The sequence below is a fragment of the Macaca mulatta genome, chromosome 11, assembly GCF_049350105.2.
Source record: "Macaca mulatta isolate MMU2019108-1 chromosome 11, T2T-MMU8v2.0, whole genome shotgun sequence".
Classification (NCBI taxonomy): domain Eukaryota; kingdom Metazoa; phylum Chordata; class Mammalia; order Primates; family Cercopithecidae; genus Macaca; species Macaca mulatta.
The window spans coordinates 137,871,881-137,892,186 of NC_133416.1; the positions used below are offsets into that span (position 1 = coordinate 137,871,881).

Below are 20,306 nucleotides of genomic sequence, written 5' to 3' on the forward strand. Positions count from 1 at the left end.
ACTCACTCATTCCGTCCCTAAACATTGATGGTATGGTTTCTCCCTCCCAGGATGGATACTAGGGATATATTGATAAGCAGGAAAAGATATGACATCTCATGGCTTTCTGGGTGACTGGGCCGAGCCACATGGTTCTCACTTGGGGTCTCCAAGCAGTTGTGCTCAGATGGCAACTTAAGGTGGAGTCATCTTCAGGCTTGGCTGGCTCTTCACTTCCATTCTGCCCTCACCGGGGACAGCTGGAAGAGAGGAGGCAGGTCCACTCCAAGACTACGGAGCTTCTCGTCTCCTGGAAAGCAATGGGACAAACGCAATCTGGACAGCAGACACAGCAAACGCCAAGGCCCGGAGGTGGGATGGGACGTGTCTGCTGGGAGAGCTGAAAGGAGCCCTGTGCCACAGTGAGGAGGAGAAGGGCGGTGGTGGATGAAGCTGGAGAGGCAGCCATGGCCAGATCACACAGGCCCTGACCCAAATGGTGTCAGCTTTCAGAATAGAAGTAAACCCCTCACTACTGCTTCTCTTCTGTATCTACAATCTTTCCAGGCACATACCTTTAAACACCAGCTCTAATCTGAGGACTCCTAAATTCCCATCTCCAGCCATGTCTCTCCCTAACTCCAGAAGGGGACATCTTCCTGCCCATGTGACTTATCCCTTTGGATGCTGCATGGGCATCCCACACCGGGTCCTACGCTGAGCTCTTGACTTCCTCCCACCTCCTCTGGTCCCCTCACCACACATCCCTGAGTCCTCTGCATATCATCAATGCCACTTTCTTCTTAATCTTGCTCAGACTACAAGGCCTTCAAATCATCCTTGGATTTTCTTGCTTAAGCCAAAGTCAATCTGTCAGCATCCTGTTACCTCCACCTTCAAACTGCATCAAGAACCTGACAGTTCTCATCGAATCCACCACTCTGGTCCAAGCCTCTACCATCGCTCACCTGGATGATTTCAAAAGCTTTTCTGCAGCTGGTCTCCAAGGATGCCACTTCTCCACAATGGACCTCACACCCCACTACGCATGCCCCTGTGGCATCCCCTCACTTTGAATCCAGACCTACACCTGTCTTCTCTCCAATAGGACCTGGCAGAAGGGACTTTCAAAGCTGAGTCATAAGTAGCCTTGTAGCTTTTGCTTAGGGCTCATGAGGTCTTTGCTCTGGGGGGACTCTGACCCCAAATCCACCAGGCTGTGAGGAAACCCAAGCTAGCCTGTGGAGAGGCCACATGAGGAGAGAAATATCTGGCCTGTCCCCTCTCTTCTAGCCAACTCAGGAGAGGACAACATGCAGGCAAAGAGCCAGCCAAGGCTGCAGATGACTGCAACTTCAGTTGCCATCTAAGCGTAACTACCCAAGAGGAGACCCCGGGTGAGAACCATGTAGCTGCCCAGTCAACCAATACGGCCATAACACATCAACACGAATCACTAATCTCAGCCACTTTTTTGGGGTTGCATTAGTCCATTCTCACACTGCTATAAAGACATACCTAAAACTGAGTAATTTATGACGAAAAGAGGTTTAACTGACTCACAGTTCCTTGGGCTATACAGGAGGCATGGCTGGGGAAGCCTCAGGAAACTTACAGTTATGGCGGAAGGCAAAGGAAATGCAGGCACATCTTCATATGGCAACAGGAAAGAGCATGAAGCGGGAGGGGCTACACACTTCTAAACCAAGAAATCTTGTGAGAACTCAGTCACTATCACAAGAACAGCAAAGGGGAAGTCTGCCCACATGATCCAGTCATCTCCCACCAGGTCTCTTCCCCCACATTGAGAACTACAATTCAACATGAGATTTGGGTGGGGACATAGAGCCAAACCATATCAGGGTGCTTTGTGATACAGCAATAGCTAACTGGTGTACCTCTGTGCAGGTCTTCCGGCACCTCCTCTTGTGTACTACATCTCTACAGAGTTGCAGATATAATTCCTTAAAAATTCAGGTTAGATCACATCATTCTACTGTTGAAAACCGTTTAATGGCTTCCCATCTCAGGAAGAAAAGAGCCAAAGTCCTTATCTTGGCCTTCAAAAGCTTTAAGTGATCTGCTCCAAGTCATCTCCCTCATCTGACCTCATCTTCTAACTGTTTCCCTGCGTTCATTCTACTCCTGCTCCTCGGACTTCCACACACTTCTCAGACACAGCGGGCACTCACCGCCTGCCCCAGGGCCTTTGCACTTCTGCACAGCTCCCTCCCTGGCTTCATCCAGGTCTCTGCTCAAAGGACTCACCACAGTGAGGTCTCCCCAACCACTAAATGTAAACCAGCTCTTCTGTGACTATCACCCTTCACCCCTTCTCACTTCCCCACCTGACCTGCACATGAATTCATCAACTCTCCACCAGAACCAAGGGCATGGATTTAGATCACTTTTTCCAGAAACAAGAAAGCATTTGACACAAAGTGGTTGCTCAATATTTTTGAATGAATATGTCTTCGGGTGTGGGTCCAACTAGATTTCTTTTTTTTAACTTTTATTTTAGGTTCAGGGGCACATGTGCAGGTTTGTTATATAGGTTTTAATCAGGGCAAGTACTGTAGGCTTTGAAATTCTTCAGGAAGCCAGTGCCTGAGGTGAACAAATCCATTTCCCTTTAAAATCTGCATATCTGGACATACTTTTCTGACTCTTCAAGTGAAAATTACTTGGCAGCCCCCACAATACAGTCAAAAAGGGCTCTGAAAAGAACTATGTGGGCCAGATGCAGTGGCTCATACCTGTAATCCCAGCACTTTGAGAGGCCAAGACGGGCACATCACGAGGTCAGGAGTTCGAGACCAGCCTGACCAACATGGTGAAATCACATCTCTACTAAAAATACAAAAATTAGCTGGGCGTGGTGGCGGGCACCTGTAATCCCAGCTACTCAGGAGGCTGAGGCAGGAGAATCGCTTGAACGTGGCAGGTGGAGGTTGCAGTGAGCCCAGATCACACCACTGCACTCCAGCCTGGGCGACAGAGCGAGACTCCTTCTCAGAGAAAAAACAACAACAAAAAAATAAATGAATACACTATGTGTTTCTGTGCATCACCAATCACGGGCTGCAGGGAAGCAGGGCACGTTGTCTTTAGCTAAACTGGATGATCACTATTAAGACAGACGGCACATGAGCGATATTTGGAAACAAAAAAGCCCGCATATGAATGTGACCAGTGGGCTAATTATCAGTTCAGAGAGGCCCTGAATGCACATTGGCACAGCTCCACAGCTGTTAATTACCCCCATGAACACAGGACGAGCAGTCTTCATTCACAGGCTGCACGCCGCCCCCTGCCCCCCAGTCACTTTAGGACGTGGAAGACACACGACGCGTCAGGTGCGAGATGAGAATGGTGACCACGGGATCTGGGATGAAAAGCCATGGTGATGACTGCCTGAGCATCATGCTTTAACCCAAGTGAGCCGCTTCTACTGTTCTACTGCACCTGTCGTCTACTAATGGAACAACGTGGGTTTCTTGAGGATCAGCGGGGAGTTCCGTAGAGTGGGAACCTGGAGTTCTCCCACCCCGAGGATCCAGGGGTCACTATGCTCGCCATCTCCCACACGTGGTGATGCCCCAACCCGGAGCCGCACATCCCTAGGTTTCCCTGTCATAGCAGACGACACCATTGCTGCCCCAAAAACTCACGTCCTGACTCCTTCCCGCCTCTCACACTCCACATCCAGTCCATCAGCAAACCCTGTTGATTCAACCTTGAAGACGCGCCCTGAGCCTGCGCCCTAAGCCTGCGTGCTCCTCCCCACCCTGACTTGGTGGGAGCCCCCATTATCTCGCATCAGGACACGGCTCCCGGTGGGGTCCCTGCTTCCACTCCTGATTTTTTCTGTGTGGCCACTGGAGTGACTCTCTACAAACCAAAGCCAGATGCACGTCCTCTCTCAATTCCAATGGCATCTGACACAAACGGATTGCAAAACTATGCCACAATCGCTCCCTGCATCTGAGGTAGGAAGATAAGAGATGAGGCTTAGAATTGGGACCAAACAGGACTAGTTAAATCAGGTCCCAGGCAGAAGCACCTTCCCATGAGACGCACCCACAGTGCCATGTCAGTTGACCATTGCCATGGCAACACCCAGAAGTTACTACCCCTTTCCATGGCAATGACCCAGCCATCCAGAAGTTACCACCATTTTCCAATAATTTTCTGCATAACCTGCCCCTTAATTGGCATGTAATTAAAACCTGGTTTAAATCCAACTTCAGAGTCACCTCTGAGCCACTACTCTAGGTGCACGGTCTGTGAGGTAGCCTTGCTCTGCAAGGAGCAGGACCTCTGCTACTGCTATGCACAGACGCTTCAGTAAAAGCTGCTAACACCACCAGCTTGCCCTTGAATTCTCCCTTGGGTAAAGCCAAGAACCCTCCCAGCCTAAGCCCTGATTTGGGGCTCCCTGCCCTGCACCACATCTACATTCTTGCTGACATGACTTCTTGGCTCCTCTTAGCTGGAGACAGAGTTAACGTCCCTAACTCCTGAAACCAGGCAGACACTGAGATTTGCTTTGGCCAACAGAATTCAAGAAGTGGCTTTCTCCATTCAAGCCTGGGCCTCATGAGGTCTTCCGTGTCTCTGCCTCATTCATGGCCCAACTGTGCCCGGCCAGAAGCCCTATCTCACCTGATGGAGGAGGGGAGAGCAAGGAGCAAGGCGGTCATCCCAGCCCAACCAACCAAGATCCTCCAGTGGCCACACCCAGGTGCATGTGAGCCCCGGCTGGACTGGAAGAGCTGTTCAGTCCAGTTCAGTCAAGTTGAGAAGCTCCATGCAGCCAACCAGAGGTTTGGGAGCAATGATGGACTATGACCGCTTCAAGCCCCAGGCTTCAGGATGGTTTGTTATGCAGCCTTATTGGGACAGGGGATACTACATACACTTCTACAATTCTTGGAGTTCTACCTTGGCCTATAAGACTCTAACTTATTCCCAATCCAGGTTTCATTTTTTTCCTTCCCTGCCCCTCCCCATTCACTGACTGGCCCATCTTCTTCTCCTTGGACATGTCAGGCATCCATGCACCCCAGGCCCTCTGCACTCCCCTCTGCCTGGGATGCTCCTCCCTGAACACTGACAGGGCTGCTTCCTCCCTCTGCTCAACATATATGTCTCGGGAAGCCTCCTGGACCACTCTTTCAAAGTGCCACCATCAGCAGGAACTGATTTCCTGCTCCTCTACCCAGTTTATTTTTCTGCAAAGCACTGATCACTGCCTGACGTTATAGCACAGGCATTTGACTTTCCTTCATCAGGGAGGTGAATGTTGGGGTCTCTTTCGCTAATTACTAGACCCTTGGTGCCTGCAACAGTGCCTGGTACATAGCGCTCAATGGACCCTTGTGAATGAATGACTAGTCATACAGTGAGCAACTTGTGGCCCAAGGATGCCACGTGTGTCTCACTATACAGATCTCTGTTTAGATGCGCTGATGTATCCCTTTCCCTTGATAGGGATGCTGGCGACAGGGAAATTCCCCAAAAGACAGGGTGGACATGCGGGCAGAGTCTCATTAGACCACCCCACTTGGTTCACCCTCCAGTGCTTTCCCATCTTTTGGCATTTTAGATTCCACAGACCAGGAATGAATGGCTCAGGAATCCTACATGTTTTCTTGTTCAAGTCCCATCAAGAAGAACTCAGCCGGGTGCAGTGGCTCACGCCTGTAATCCTAGCACTTTGGGAGGCCGAGGCAGGCTGACCACTTGAGGTCAGGAGTTCAAAACCAGCCTGGCCAACATGGCAAAACCCCATCTCTACTAAAAATATACATACACACACAAAATAGCCGGGTGTGGTGGTGGGTGCCTGTAATCCCAGCTACTAGGGAGGCTGAGGCAGGAGAATCTCTTGAACCTGGGAGGTGGAGGTTGCAGTGAGTTGAGATCGCGCCATTGCACTCCATGCACTCCAGCCAGAACGACAGAGCAAGACTACATCTCAAAAAACAAAACAAAACAAAACAAAACTCTTCGTGGATTCTTCTTGTGTGGGGGGCAATCTAGCCTTAGCGTTCCTCCCCAACTCTCCTTGCTAATGTTGCAAGACAGGCTTGAAAACTCCATATGCCATTAGGCTCTTCTTCTCCAAAGAACTTCCAAAGAAAGACACCTGGGAAAATCGCTCCTCCATTGCTATGAAGATGTTCCTGACAACAGTTTCTTCTGTATTTTTCTGCGTCCTCTAACATAACATTCTGAGTAAGAAAACCATGTCCAGCACGCCGTGCTTTGTTTTGCTGAGGAAGCAGTGAGCTCCCTTCCCCAAAGAAGTGAGAATTATGCAATTGTTCATATTTTCTTTTCTGTCCAGCCTCCCTGGAAACTCGGAGCCAAATGAGAATCTTGGAGTAACTATGTTCACCCTCCAAGGCGGCATATTTCAGTTCTTTCTTCTCTTTATGCACACATTCTACTTCCTTCCATATCACTTCATTATATTTAATGATTTTGGTAATTAGGACATATTCTTGGAAAGAAGCACAATAAAAACACATTCACAGATAATGAAGTCATCAATTATCATTTTTTTAAGTACGAAAATCAGGAGGGACTCAAATCAGGTTGAATATTCACTACGTGATCCACGCTAGGGGCGCGTCTAGTCAGTTTCAGTATTATTCTTACATGATTGTTTCAGGAACATTCAGCCCCAATTTCAGCCTTATCTATTTCACTGAAAGCTTTTATATTTGGAAGGAAAACCACATCCCGTTCACAATTCAGTCAAACCCAGTGGTGGCTGTGATTTGGTGGCCCTTCAATCTGCTGTAGGAGACTGAATCTGTGCGTGGTAGAGGGTTTTACATCCCTGGCCTCCCCTTCCCCAGTCATATCAATCAAAAGTGTCCTCAGACATTGCCAAATGTCCCCTGGAGGGCAAGTTGGCCCCGCTGAGAACCATCTTTCATGGCCTTTTAATCCAGGGCTCTTCCCCAGGCTGGCATTTCAGGGTCTTTGCTCCGTGCAGGCAAAGGAGAGGGGCTGTGAGCCGGCCCTCAGGCACGCTTAGCTGGGAACCCTGCATCACCTGACATTCTCCCAAGATGGGTCTCTGATCCGGTAGAATCCTCTTTGGCTTTCGGCAAATCAGGTTGACTGAAACTGTGCTGAGGTTCCAATTCCATTCACATTACTGACAACAAAAGAAAACAACACCAACCACTCAAAGGGCATGAGGTCAGAAAGGAGGGAAGATGCTGCCTTGCTGGCTCTGAAGGCGGAGCGCGAGGCCCTCAGCAGCCCTTGCAGCTGGAAAGGCAAGGAATGAATTCTCCCCAAAGCTCAGAAAGGCACTCAGTCCTGCCAACACCAGATCATAGCCCTGTGAGGCTCATCTCAGGCTTCTGACCTCCAGAACTGTAACAGAATACGTGTACGTTGCTTTAAGCCACCAAGACACTATGGGGTCACTTGCTACAGCAGCAATAAGAAACAGATACACAGTTTCTGAGTCTCAGTACCACTGACATGTGGGACCAGGTGATAATCTGCTGTAGGAGACTGATCTGTGCGTGGTAGAGGGTTTTACATCCCTGGCCTCCCCTTCCCCAGTCATATCAATCAAAAGTGTCCTCCGACATTGCCGAATGTCCCCTGGAGGGCAAGCTGGCCCCACTGAGAACCATCTTTCATGACTTTTTAATCCAGCAGACTCTCCGCTAAGCTCCTTCCTCCCAGGGATTCATGGCACACCCTCCATTAAATTCACTAAGCCCTGAATGTGTGTCCCAGGCGCTAAAGGCAGAGGGTTGGATAAGTCACGGTGTGTGCCCTGAGAAAACTCACAGTCAGTCATCGAGGCAGCTGCTTAAAGAATTATGTGGTAGCACCTCCTCTCCTGAGGGTTACGTTCTGAAGACTTAGAGCACACAGGGAGAAGCAGGACCGTCACCTTGCTGAGAACTGCAGGACCAGCTTGGTCCACATTCAGGGCTGGTAGTCAGAGAATAGGCCATCTTTCTTTGCTAATTGAGATGGAATCATTCTTTTCTCATTGAGATGGAATGCACGTTCCATAAAGGTCATCATTTTGGTGTGCAATGCCATGGGTTTGGCACATTCACAAAGTTCAGCAGCCATTATTACCATCTAACTCAAGAAGATTTTCACCATTCCAAAAAGAACCTCATACCCCTTGGCGGTCACTCCTCATCCCCATCCCCCTACTCCCTCCACTCCCCCCACCACCATCCCTGGAGGGGTCATTCCTCATCCCCATCCCCCTACTCCCTCCACTCCCCCCATCACCATCCCTGGAGGGGTCACTCCTCATCCCCATCCCCCTACTCCCTCCACTCCCCCCACCACCATCTCTGGAGGGGTCACTCCTCATCCCCACCTCCTCCACTCCCCCCGCCACCATCCCTGGAGGGATCACTCCTCATCCCCACTCTCTCCACTCCCCCACCACCATCCCTGGGGGGGTCATTCCTCATCCCCATCCCCCTACTCCCTCCACTCCCCCAACCACCATCCCTGGAGGGGTCACTCCTCATCCCCACCCCCTCCACTCCCCCAGCCACCATCCCTGGAGGGGTCACTCCTCATCCCCACCCCCTCCACTCCCCCAGCCACCATCCCTGGAGGGGTCACTCCTCATCCCCATCCCCCTACTCCCTCCACTCCCCCCACCACCATCTCTGGAGGGGTCACTCCTCATCCCCACCTCCTCCACTCCCCCCGCCACCATCCCTGGAGGGATTACTCCTCATCCCCACTCTCTCCACTCCCCCACCACCATCCCTGGGGGGGTCATTCCTCATCCCCATCCCCCTACTCCCTCCACTCCCCCAGCCACCATCCCTGGAGGGGTCACTCTTCATCCCCACCCCCTCCACTCCCCCAGCCACCATCCCTGGAGGGGTCACTCCTCATCCCCACCCCCTCCACTCCCCCAGCCACCATCCCTGGAGGGGTCACTCCTCATCCCCACCTCCTCCACTCCCCCCGCCACCATCCCTGGAGGGGTCACTCCTCATCCCCATCCCCCTACTCCCTCCACTCCCCCCACCACCATCTCTGGAGGGGTCACTCCTCATCCCCATCCCCCCACCCTGTCCACTCCCCCACCACCATCCCTGGAGGGGTCACTCCTCATCCCCATCCCCCTACTCCCTCCACTCCCACCACCACCATCTCTGGAGGGGTCACTCCTCATCCCCATCCCCCTACTCCCTCCACTCCCCCCACCACCATCTCTGGAGGGGTCACTCCTCATCCCCACCCCCTCCACTCCCCCCGCCACCATCCCTGGAGGGGTCACTCCTCATCCCCATCCCCCTACTCCCTCCACTCCCCCCACCACCATCTCTGGAGGGGTCACTCCTCATCCCCATCCCCCTACTCCCTCCATTCCCCCACCACCATCCCTGGAGGGGTCACTCCTCATCCCCATCCCCCCACCCTGTCCACTCCCCCACCACCATCCCTGGAGGGGTCACTCCTCATCCCCATCCCCCTACTCCCTCCACTCCCCCCACCACCATCTCTGGAGGGGTCACTCCTCATCCCCATCCCCCTACTCCCTCCATTCCCCCACCACCATCCCTGGAGGGGTCACTCCTCATCCCCATCCCCCCACCCTGTCCACTCCCCCCACCACCATCCCTGGAGGGGTCACTCCTCATCCCCATCCCCCCACCCTGTCCACTCCCCCACCACCATCCCTGGCAATTACTCAGATGCTCCCCTCAGAGTTCCAAAAGCTTCCCCAAAGAGGCTACAGATGGAGGTAAAATCACTTCTCGATTTAAAGAGTATTTGCGGATGCAGCCTAATCCTGTTTTCTGTAATTGTGAAATGCAAATGACCCTGGTAATATATGTACTGATCATAGAACTGGAGATGACTTTTTTTTTATTTTTGTAAAAAAAATGTTTCCCAGAATGAGAATCCAATCAAATTTTAACACTTGGTGAAAAAATTCATTCAGTTTAACTCAGTGGCATCAATAGCAAATCAACCCACTGGCTAAATATTGAAGGAGATCTCAGCTCATCAGGAATGCGTGAGGAGCATCCAGTTACCTGTACCCCGATAGAGCAAATGTTCTGGTTTAGCTATCCTCTTTGTGACAAAGGTCATTAAACATCCGAGCAGCAGCTTAAAATTCCTCAAGTTTGAAACCCACTGTAGCCACCTCTGGTCTTTAACGTAAGCAGACTCCATTTCCATTCAGGAGCAGAGTGCCCGCCACTGCACAGCTCAGCTGTGTTTAACATCCTAAGAAATGGAAATGCATAATTGGCTTTATGGGATTGCTTCCAGAAACACTGGAATTTTGTTATTTATTGCTTTTTATACCACAGAAAGGGGGAAAGCAGCCCCAACATCTCTGAATGTGGATGATGGCCTCCAAAGGAGCTTGACGTAGCTTCTGCTCGGGGGTCCTGTAGCCCCTCTTTCCTCACACCGACCTCACAAAGAGCAGAAGTGGTCCCAAACGCAGAAAGCCAGCCTACCTTCAGGACCTGTTCTAGGTTCTCCAGCTTGGCTTGGAGCTGGTGTTTCTCCTTCAAGGCCAAATCGCGCTCTCTGGTCAAGAGGGTGAGTGGGTGGTTGAGATGCACATACTCTGCCTTCACCTGCAAGCGGAAGGAATGGAGACAAGGAGGTTATCACAACCTGCCTAAGAGCTGGAGCAGGCATCTGCCTCCAGCTGGTATCCATTGCTTCCTCTTTAGGAGGAAAATCTTCAATTTCCTCTTAGAGGATTCTTCCCTTCCTCCTTCTCCATCATGGACTGGGTCCACTCCTACTAGGGGCCACTACACATGACCAAGGGCTGACCAATCAGCAGACTATCTCCGTCTTCCTCCTGCCCACCTCCACCACAGCCTCAGTGATTGGGTCAGGGTTGCAAATGTGCCACATGCCTGGCCAATCAGTGTAATCTCATCTCCTGGATGTAGTGATTGGTTGGGGAAGTCACATGACCCAATTGCATTCTGGGGGAATGAGATCCTGTACTAGTATAGGAACGTGGAAGAACTCTCCCTTTTGCCCACTGGACTTGGAAAGTTAAAGACAAAAAGCTGGAACTACTGTGGCCTTTGTCATCACGAGGGAAGAACCCATCTGAGAACAGAGCCAATGAGATAAATGCAGAGACGCAGAGGGAAAAGCAGGATCCCCATGGCATCATTTGAGCACCCAGATCAAGCTGAGCCTGAAGCTAATTATCTTTTCCTTTTCAGTCACTTGGACCAATAGATTTCTCCTTGTTTGCTTACACCAATTTGAGTCGTCTGTCCCCTGTAACTATGAGAGCCCTAACAGATACAAGTGTTTTCCCATTGTCTTAGCATATTTATTCTTGTCTAAAAATTTTGCCCCATCTTAAAAGTGAATAAAAATGCCAATGAAATTCCACATGAACTAGAATGCATTCACCCAATAAATCCAAAAAAACACATAAATTCCATTCTTAGGCCTCAACCCCCAGGGCCAAGGTACAAGCTTATTGGGAAGGGAGGCGCCATGTTCAGTCTCTCTCCTCTTCGAAACAGGTCAGGGGATGCTATCAATGAAAGAAATCACCATGGTTCCTTTCCCATTCATTTTCAATGTGGAGGCAACATATTTTAACCCCACAGCAGCCTTGTAATTTCTTTTTCTCCTCCCCAAGTCTCATGATGTGAATTATGGCTTCAATAACAGACTAACACAATGCCACGCTTGTCAGCTGCAGAAGTCCTTTCTATTTCAAATACTTTCTGTACTGAGTGTTAGTTTAACCTGACAACTTCTGGGGCACCAGAAGAAAGGCAGGCACCCACTTGGCATTCCCGAATGGGAACAGGGTTACAGGAAAGCTGTTATTAAGAGGTCGTACAGAGGTCTTATTCGAAGGAATATTTTAATGCCATTGTGCTGCAATGTGATGTTATCAGGCAATGAACTTAGAGAAATAATCCAAATGCCCCCGGTGAAAATGTCACGACCTATTTGAATTAAACCATCCTCACTTCTGAACCTCAATACCCCGGGGTGCAGGTTTGCAGAAAGCATCACTGCTTGTATCCTAGCTGTTCAAGAACATTAGGACTTGGGAGTCATGCTTGAATGCTCCTAAATTCAGTCTCACACAGCGACCAGCACCATCTTTCTGAAATACCTGCCAGATCTTGCCTCTCCCTGCTTGAAACCTTCTATGGTTTCCACAGAATTTAGAATAAAATCCAAACTCCTTGGTGGTCTAAAAGCCCCACCCACCTGCCACCCTGTTGCCACCATGCTGGGGACACCCCGGCCTCCTTCTGTCCCTTAAACAGGTCGAGCCTCTTCCCACCCCGGAACCCTTGCACCTGCTGATTCTGTTGCCTGCAGATCTCTACCCCGCCCTGCCCCAGTCTGCTCAGGTCTGGCTCCTTCTCATTCGGTGTAACCTCAGACAGGCCTTCCCACCCTTGCAAGGTGACGAAACCCTTGTCTCCACCCCCCGCCTCCATGTCCCTCCCTCCCACACCGCCATGCTTCGGTGTCCACGTGTGCTCGGTGCTGTCCTCTGCGGCTGTTTGCCTTCTTCCTGTGGCTGCTCCTCATTGGAACAGAAGTGTCACCAGACAGAAGTTTTCTTCTGCCACGCAGTTTCCCATCGTCAGAGCCCAGAGGACCGCCTGGCAGGGAGTCAGTGGTCAAGCAAGACTTTTGTACTGAGTGGAATGGTGTTGAAGAAAGTTCCAAGAATGGAAAGGTGGTCCTGGCTCCTGAGTGGACTACTGCTGTTAACTCTCCCAGACCCAGGCCCCACCATCATCCATCCCTCTTTGTGTCCCAAGAGGCTCATCCTCACGGCCTGCACCCCCCGTACCATCCCGGCTTCTAATCAGCTTGCCCAGTGGAAGACATGATGGAGAAACTATGGATCAGCATGACCCCTGGCCCCGGCCCTCCCCAGCAGCCTGCAGGGGTTACTCTGAGTTACTCCCCTGAGAAAGACCGCTGGTGAGCCTGGCCCTTGGCTGGAGGCCTGGGAACTGGGATCTGGGGAGAATTCCTACATTCCCTAATCGATTAGGGCGGCTTCCCGCATCGAGGCCACTTGAACAAGACGGTTTGTGCTGAACACCTTTCCGTCTGGGAGTCTGGAATTGTGGTATGTGCTGGACAGAGAGAGCCCATGTGACCAGGTCCCCATAAAAACTCTGGTTGCTGAGTCTTTAATGGGCTTCCCTGATAAATGACATTTCACACACATCACAGCTTGCAGCTGTGGGTCCACTAAGCGTCCTGTGTGATTCTTGGGAATCCTCTTGGGAGACGACCTGGAGGGCCTGTACCTGGTCTCCCCCTGGCTTCATCCTGTGTGGCCCTCTCCCTTTGCCACCCGTGCTGTGTGTCCTTTTGCTGTAATAAGTCACAGCCCTGAGGGCGGCTGCACACTGAGCCCTGCAAGTCCTCCCACTGGGTTGTGGAACTGGGGTAACCCCCAACAGTGTCCTTCTATGGGGAGGGCCTCTCCCACACCCTTCTCCCCATACCCATAGCAGGTGGCCACGGTGCCCAGCCTCTGCTGGTCTCAGACTCCCAACCCCCTTTGCAGGTGTCCTGCCCCCCTGCCCCCCGGCCCCTGCAACACCACCCACACCTTTGCTAGCACTTTATTTTCTAAACTCTGCTCCACCCTCCAGTTTGCAAATGCTGTCTATTTGCTTTTGTGACCCTGATGGGTAAAATCTCCAAAGAAAAAGAATATTAACAGCCCAGAAACAACATGATGACTCAGAGGCTCCCTACCTAAGGAGTTTCTAGTTTGGAGAGGAATCGATTCAGACTCATGCTTCACAGAGAAGCCAACGTGGGTTCCAGGCTCCATGTGCAGAGCCCAGCGTGAAGATGCATTTATTATCCAGCTTTTTACAAGAGCACTGGACAGTCAGGAATTGCCCTCTAGGGGGCAGCATCCAGCGCTTTGGTCAAGAACAGACAACCTCCAACCTACGACAGGCCACCGTTCCAGTGTGAACCTGGAAAGAAATTACCGAGCACCGGTACGCATTCTCCCACGGGCACGTCACAAACGGTGGCCAGAAGCTAGAGAGTCCAGCTGGCCCCTAAATCCTATTTGTTCCACAGTGGAGCTAAAAGGGAGCTAAATTTAACACAGTAGAGCGGAAACACTGTGTTTCTGCAGTGGACAATATGGTGGTAATTGCAGTGACTTAACAGAAGGCAATAATGTTGGGGGAACAAATGGATCTGTTGGTCTTGAGGTGATGCTCATAAGCAAAGTAAAAGAAAAGAAGTTCTCGGAGGAAGGTGAAGAGTCCAGGCAGAGTCTACAGAGGACCTCGGGGGCAAGTCAATGACATTTACTCTTTTTTTTTTTTTTTTTTTGAGATGGAGTCTCGCTCTGTTGCCCAGGCTGGAGTACAGTGATGCAATCTCAGCTCACTGCAACCTCCACCTCCTGAGTTCAAGGGATTCTCGTGCCTCAGCCTCCCAAATAACTGGGGTTACAGGTGCACACCACCACGCCTGGCTAATTTTTGCATTTTTAGTAGAGACAAGGTTTTGTCATGTTGGCCAGGCTGGTCTTGAACTCCTGACCTCAAATGATCTGCCCACCTCAGCCTCCTGAAGTGCTGGAATTAGAGATGTGAGCCACCATGCCCAGCCGATATTTACTCTTTCGTGGACCTCATCTCATGCCACAATTATGGTTTTGCATTTCTTTGACTTAAAATTCCCCATAGTGTCATCTTTTTGTTTACCAGAATGATGAAGGCCACGGCTCTGGTTCACAACAAGAAGGAGAGGGTGTGTGGACAAGGAGAGGGTGTGTGGACAAGGAGAGAGTGTGTGGACAAGGAGGGGGTGTGTGGACAAGGAGGGGGTGTGTGGACAAGGAGAGGGTGTGTGGACAAAGAGGGGGTGTGTGGACAAAGAGGGGGTGTGTGGACAAGGAGGGGGTGTGTGGACAAGGAGGGGGTGTGTGGACAAGGAGGGGGTGTGTGGACAAGGAGGGGGTGTGTGGACAAGGAGGGGGTATGTGGACAAGGAGAGGGGAGGGAGAACCAAAGAGACTGATTTCCTGGATGTATAATGCCTGAGTAATGGCCCCACATGAAGATGCCCACATCCAAATTCCTAAAGTCTGTGAATATATCACTTTTCGCGGCCGAACGGACCCTGAGGATGGATTGTGTGGAGGGTCCTGAGAGTGGGAGAGCACGAGGTTATCCAGATGGGCTCTATGTAATCACAGAGCCTCCTCAGGAAAAGGAGAGTCAGAGACGAAAAACAGAGAGCTCGGACAACGCTCTGCTGTCAGCTTTGAAGATCAGGGAAGGCAGCCAAAGTAAGGCAAGAGGAGAGACTCTACCCCAGAGCCTCAGGAAAGCACACAGGCCTGCTGACATCTTGACTTCAGGACTTAAGACGTGCAGAGCGCTGAGACACGATGGAGTGTTTGTGGGAATCTGTCGCAGCAGCAATAGGACAACTGCTGCGGAGGTCAGCTAGACGGCGGTCCTCATCACCGCAAGCACGCGTTGAATTGTCACTATATGCCAGCAACTGGCATCTGTCCCTGGAAAGCCTAAGCCCCAGTGAGCTAGGCCCCACCCCTCCATATCCCCCAAGTCAAGGTTTGTCACCTCCTCTCCTGGTGCAGCCCCCAGGGCTTCAGTTGCCCCGCTGGCTCCTCTAACCCTGCCTGCACCTTCCTAAGAATGCTTATACTTAGCAACCGTCCTCAATTGCTTTCGGGGGATGTGCCATATCTCGCCTGCTGGGACCAGACTGAGACCGTCTGTGACATGGTTCTGATGAACCTGGAGCAGAAATCTCTGGAGGACAATGACCTTTCATGAAACAGAGCTTCGTGAGAAACGCTTCAGCCCCTCTTCCTCCCGCCACAGTGGGGACGCGATCCTTCGAGATGGAATGCCACCTGTCTCGGTGTCACAGAAGCCACCCTCCACACACGTCACCACTGGACAGGAGCCCCCGGGCCCTTGCTCCTTCTCTAGGCCGCAGCCTCTGGCCGGGGTCACCACCTCTGGGCTTCCTGAACATGATAGTGCCCCTCGTGTGTAACCCACCAAGCTCAGGCTTCCATGAGGGGCAGCTGGAAATAACCCCAGCTGATACACCTGGAGAAGGGTGTGTTCTCTAATTCAGCAGCCACTGATCCCACCTGGATAGAGGACTGATGCCGCTAAATTAAAACACGATAAACATCGGCTCCAATGGGCCACTCAAATGCTGGCACCTGGGGCCGGTGGCCCAGAAGAGAGCCTGGCAGTTTCCTCTCTGCTGGGTTGGGTTTTGCAGCCCAGCTCATGCCCGGAGTCTTGGCGGACGGGCCCTTAGCTGACAGACGCCCTGGCCTCTGGCTCCAAAGAACACAGGGGTGTAGGGATCCCCACTGCATTGAGGTCTCTGCCTCAAAGTCCATCACTTTTTTTTTTTCTTGAGAGAGCCTGACTCTGTTACCCAGGCTGGAGTGCGGTGGCGTGATCTCGGCTCACTGCAACCTCTACCTCCTGGGTTCAAGAGATTCTCATGCCTCAGCCTCCCGAGTAGCTGGGATCACAGGCGCGCTCCACCATGCCCAGCCAATTTTTGTATTTTTAGTAGAGACGGGGTTTCTCCATGTTGGCCAGGCTGGTCTCAAACTCCTGACCTCAGGTGATCCATGCGCCTTGGCCTCCCAAAGTGTTGGGATTACAGGCGTGAGCCACTGAGTCTGGCCTGGGTCCCTGTCCCATTGCTGGCGTGAGCCACCACACCCAACCTGGGTCCCTGTCCCGTTGCCCTTGGTCTTGGTCTAGAACAGTCTCCTGGATGTTCTCAAGAGCCAAATCAGTCTCCTACTAAAGGAGAAAGTGAACTCAGAGTGACAAAGATGACTCAGAGATCTTCACTAAGACACACAATCAAAGAAAAAATGTCCCAGACGTTCAAGGGTAGGAGCCCAGACAATTCTTCCTTTGTCCTGATTAAATGCAAGGTGAGGAACAATTCCCTCTTATAAGATTTTTTTTAGAGAATAATAATCAGATGCAACCCTGGGCTGGACACTCACCTTTCAGTCAAAAACTAAGCCTCATGAATCCCAAATATCTATGTGTGTCATCCTTTTAAACTTTCCTAATTTTCTTACTAGAAAACAATGCTTAACGAGGGAAATTGCTAGTAAGTCACATGGCTGACATTTCATACCAGTGTTTCCTAGCTGTGCCTGTACTTCTACAACCTTGGGTTTCTGGCCAGCAGGTAAGAGGATTCCCTAGGTTGTAGGAAATTCTGACCCATGCTACAGCAAGGTCAAAGGTCATGAACGTAATGACCTACTAGTGCCGGCTCCAGAATGTCAGGTACTAACAGGGTTTGAATGATTCCCCAAGACCTGCTCACCACACACAAACACAACAGCACACTAACCACCCCAGGCATCTGATCCAGACACTGGATTGGATTTTATTCTCTAAAAAAAATCTCATAAGAGTGAACTGTTCACTTTGATCCAGACACTGGACTCATTTCTATTTCAAAATACATTCTCGTGGCAGCAACAGTGGCACCAGGTGGAAGAGAAGCTTGAAATATTTGGCCTCAGATACTCAATGTGATGAAAACCTTGAGCCTCAGACCTGCTACAGGAACAGGGGCCCAGTGTGGGGAGGAGGGAGCTCAACAGGCCCCTCCTAACCCAAACAGAGAAGAAATTTGAATCATTTTTTCTGAAATCAACAAAAGGTTGGCTTTGCAGCTTCAAAGGCATCAAGCATATTCTTTGCACTATGTCTTGGATCCCAGCTCATCGGTTCCTCCCACAAGGCTGCCTGCCTGAGAGAATTCAACACCCCAGACAGCCCAATACCACCGTTTGCACCTAAGAACCAATCCTTTCTGCACAGGGAAAAAGGCTGACAATGTAGTCTCTTTGCATTCATAATTAAGAGCTCTGAGAATTAATTTCTGTCTCTTAATCAGTGCTACCGAAAAGCAGTTTGCAATTCTAAGCAAGAATCAGATAGAGGAATTGCTGATCCCCCCGTGTCTGCAGGGACCCGGAAGAGCACTGGTGTTTCTGTAGGTTTGCGTTGACGAGCTTACCCATGAGTCTGGAGGGACGGTTGAATGCTTCTATTAGCACAAACTCACCCCCACCCCTTCAGCCTCCCCAGCTCCCCTGGACCACAAAGATGCTTGGCCCAAGAGACAGTCTCTGGCGACTGCCACTCCCTCACTGCCTCCCATGCAGGAAGCCAGCCCAGGCACTTGGAAGGAAATCCAAGCTCCGCAAAGCAGGCTGCAGGACAGACCCGGTGCCCCTGCTGCCTCTCCCAAAGCACTGCCATTCCTGTCCACCCGGGTGAGCTGCTGGGCTCCCTCAGACACCCCTGCAAAGCAGAAGCCAAGGCGAGCTCATTTCCTGTGCCTTGCAGCCTCGTTTAAAAGGCCAAGCTGAGAAGACAGCAGAGGGAGAAATTCAAACCTCAAGCAAACAAACAAAGCGGTTTGAATCCCACGGGAGCAGAGATGTCAGGCTGCACCACCAGCTATCTAGGAAAGGAGGCTGCCGCCGTTGTGAGGGCTGAGCCCTGGGACCCCCACCTCTGCCGGCCTTTGCTGGCCTGGTCAATGCCTGCAGGGCTCAGCTCCAGCACCCCCGTGCCCCCACAGCTGGCGTTGCCTCTCCAGGTGCAGGAGCCCAGCTCAGGGGCAGAGTGTGGACACATGCAACTGTTTTAGTCGTAGGAAGAAAAGCCATCCCAGGATCCAACCTCCCTGTGCCCAGCTCCCCACCAGCCCTGCCATCAGCCTGCACTGGAGGCCTGAAACACCCCCATCTTCTTTATATTTTTCCTCCTATTTGAAGAAAAATACTCCTGGCCTAAGAAAGTCACTAAGCCTTATGATGCATTCAGACCTCAGTGTGAGTGAGTGTATCAGAGCCTTTCCTGAAAGTGTAGGTTTGGAAAGTGGGGACTGGTGGAAAAATGGGGAAAGCATACTAGTTGGAGGGTCAGGATATATTAAAACACACCTTGTTTTTTTTTTTTTTTGAGATGGAGTCTCTCTCTGTCGCCCACGCTGGAGTGCAGTGGCACGATCTCGGCTCACTGCAAGCTCCACCTCCCAGGTTCATGCCATTCTCCTGCCTCAGCCTCCCGAGTAGCTGGGACTACAGGCGCCCGCCACCACGCCCAACTAATTTTTTGTATTTTTAGTAGAGACGGGGTTTCACCGTGTTAGCCAGGATGGTCTCAATCTCCTGACCTCGTGATCCGCCCGCCTCAGCCTCCCAAAGTGCTGGGATTACAGGCGTGAGCCACCGTGCCCAGCCTAAAACACACCTTTTTAAGAAAAATTATGATAAAATACACATTACATCAAATTTACCATCTTAACTATTTTACGTGTAGCTACTTCAGTGGCATTAAGGACATTCGCACTGTTCCACAACCATCACCACCACCCATCTCCAGAACTCTATCCTCTTCCCCAACTGAAGCTCCATCCTCATTAAACAGCACCTCCCTATCCCCCTCCACCCAGCCCCTGGCACCTCCATTCTACTCCTTGTCTGTATGGCTCTGATGACTCTAGGAACCTCATACAAATGGAATCAGACAGCGTTTGCCCTTTGGGACTGGTTTATTCACGCAGCAAAATGTCCCCAAGGTTCATCCACACAGTAGCATGTGTCAGAGTTTCCTTCCCTTTCAAGGGTCAGTAATATTCCATTGTACACATATGCCACATGTTGTTTATTCACTCATCTGTCAGTGGAAATGTGGGCTAGTTCCACCTTTTGGCTACTATAAATTTGTAACATGTACATATATCATTTGAGACCCTCCTTTTCTTTTTTTCTTTTTTTTTTTTGAGACTGAGTTTCGCTCTGTTGCCCAGGCTGGAGTGCAATGGCATGATCTTGGCTCACTGCAACCTCCACCTCCCAGGTTCAAGTGATTCTCCTGCCTCAGCCTCCCAAGTAGCTGGGATTACAGGCATGCACCACCACGCCTGGCTAATTTTTGTATTTTTAGTAGAGATGGGGTATTCACCATGTTAGCCAGGCTGGTCTCCAACTTCTGACCTCAGGTGATCCACCCGCCTCGGCCTCTCAAAGTGCTGGGATTACAGGTGTGAGCCACTACACCCAGCCCCCTTTTCAATTCTTATCCCCAGGATTGGGATTGGTGGATCATATGCAATTTTATTTTTAATTTTTTGAGGGACTTCCATATTGTTTTCTATAGTGGTTGCATCATTTTACGTTCCCAGCAACAATGTGCAGGATTCCAGTTTCTCCACATCCTCATCAA

The 20,306-nt window shown here is 51.0% G+C and overlaps 1 protein-coding gene across 8 annotated transcripts in view; it reads right to left on the reverse strand.

The window, feature by feature from the left end:
• Positions 1-20,306, reverse strand: part of RIMBP2 (RIMS binding protein 2) — a 328,067-nt gene that overhangs the window by 104,002 nt on the left and 203,759 nt on the right. For all 8 annotated transcript variants that reach the window (XM_015109708.3, XM_015109709.3, XM_015109703.3 and 5 more), the window contains exon 4: positions 10,482-10,604. The gene's annotated coding sequence lies outside the window, so the exon portion shown is untranslated. The remainder of the gene's footprint in view (positions 1-10,481; positions 10,605-20,306) is intronic.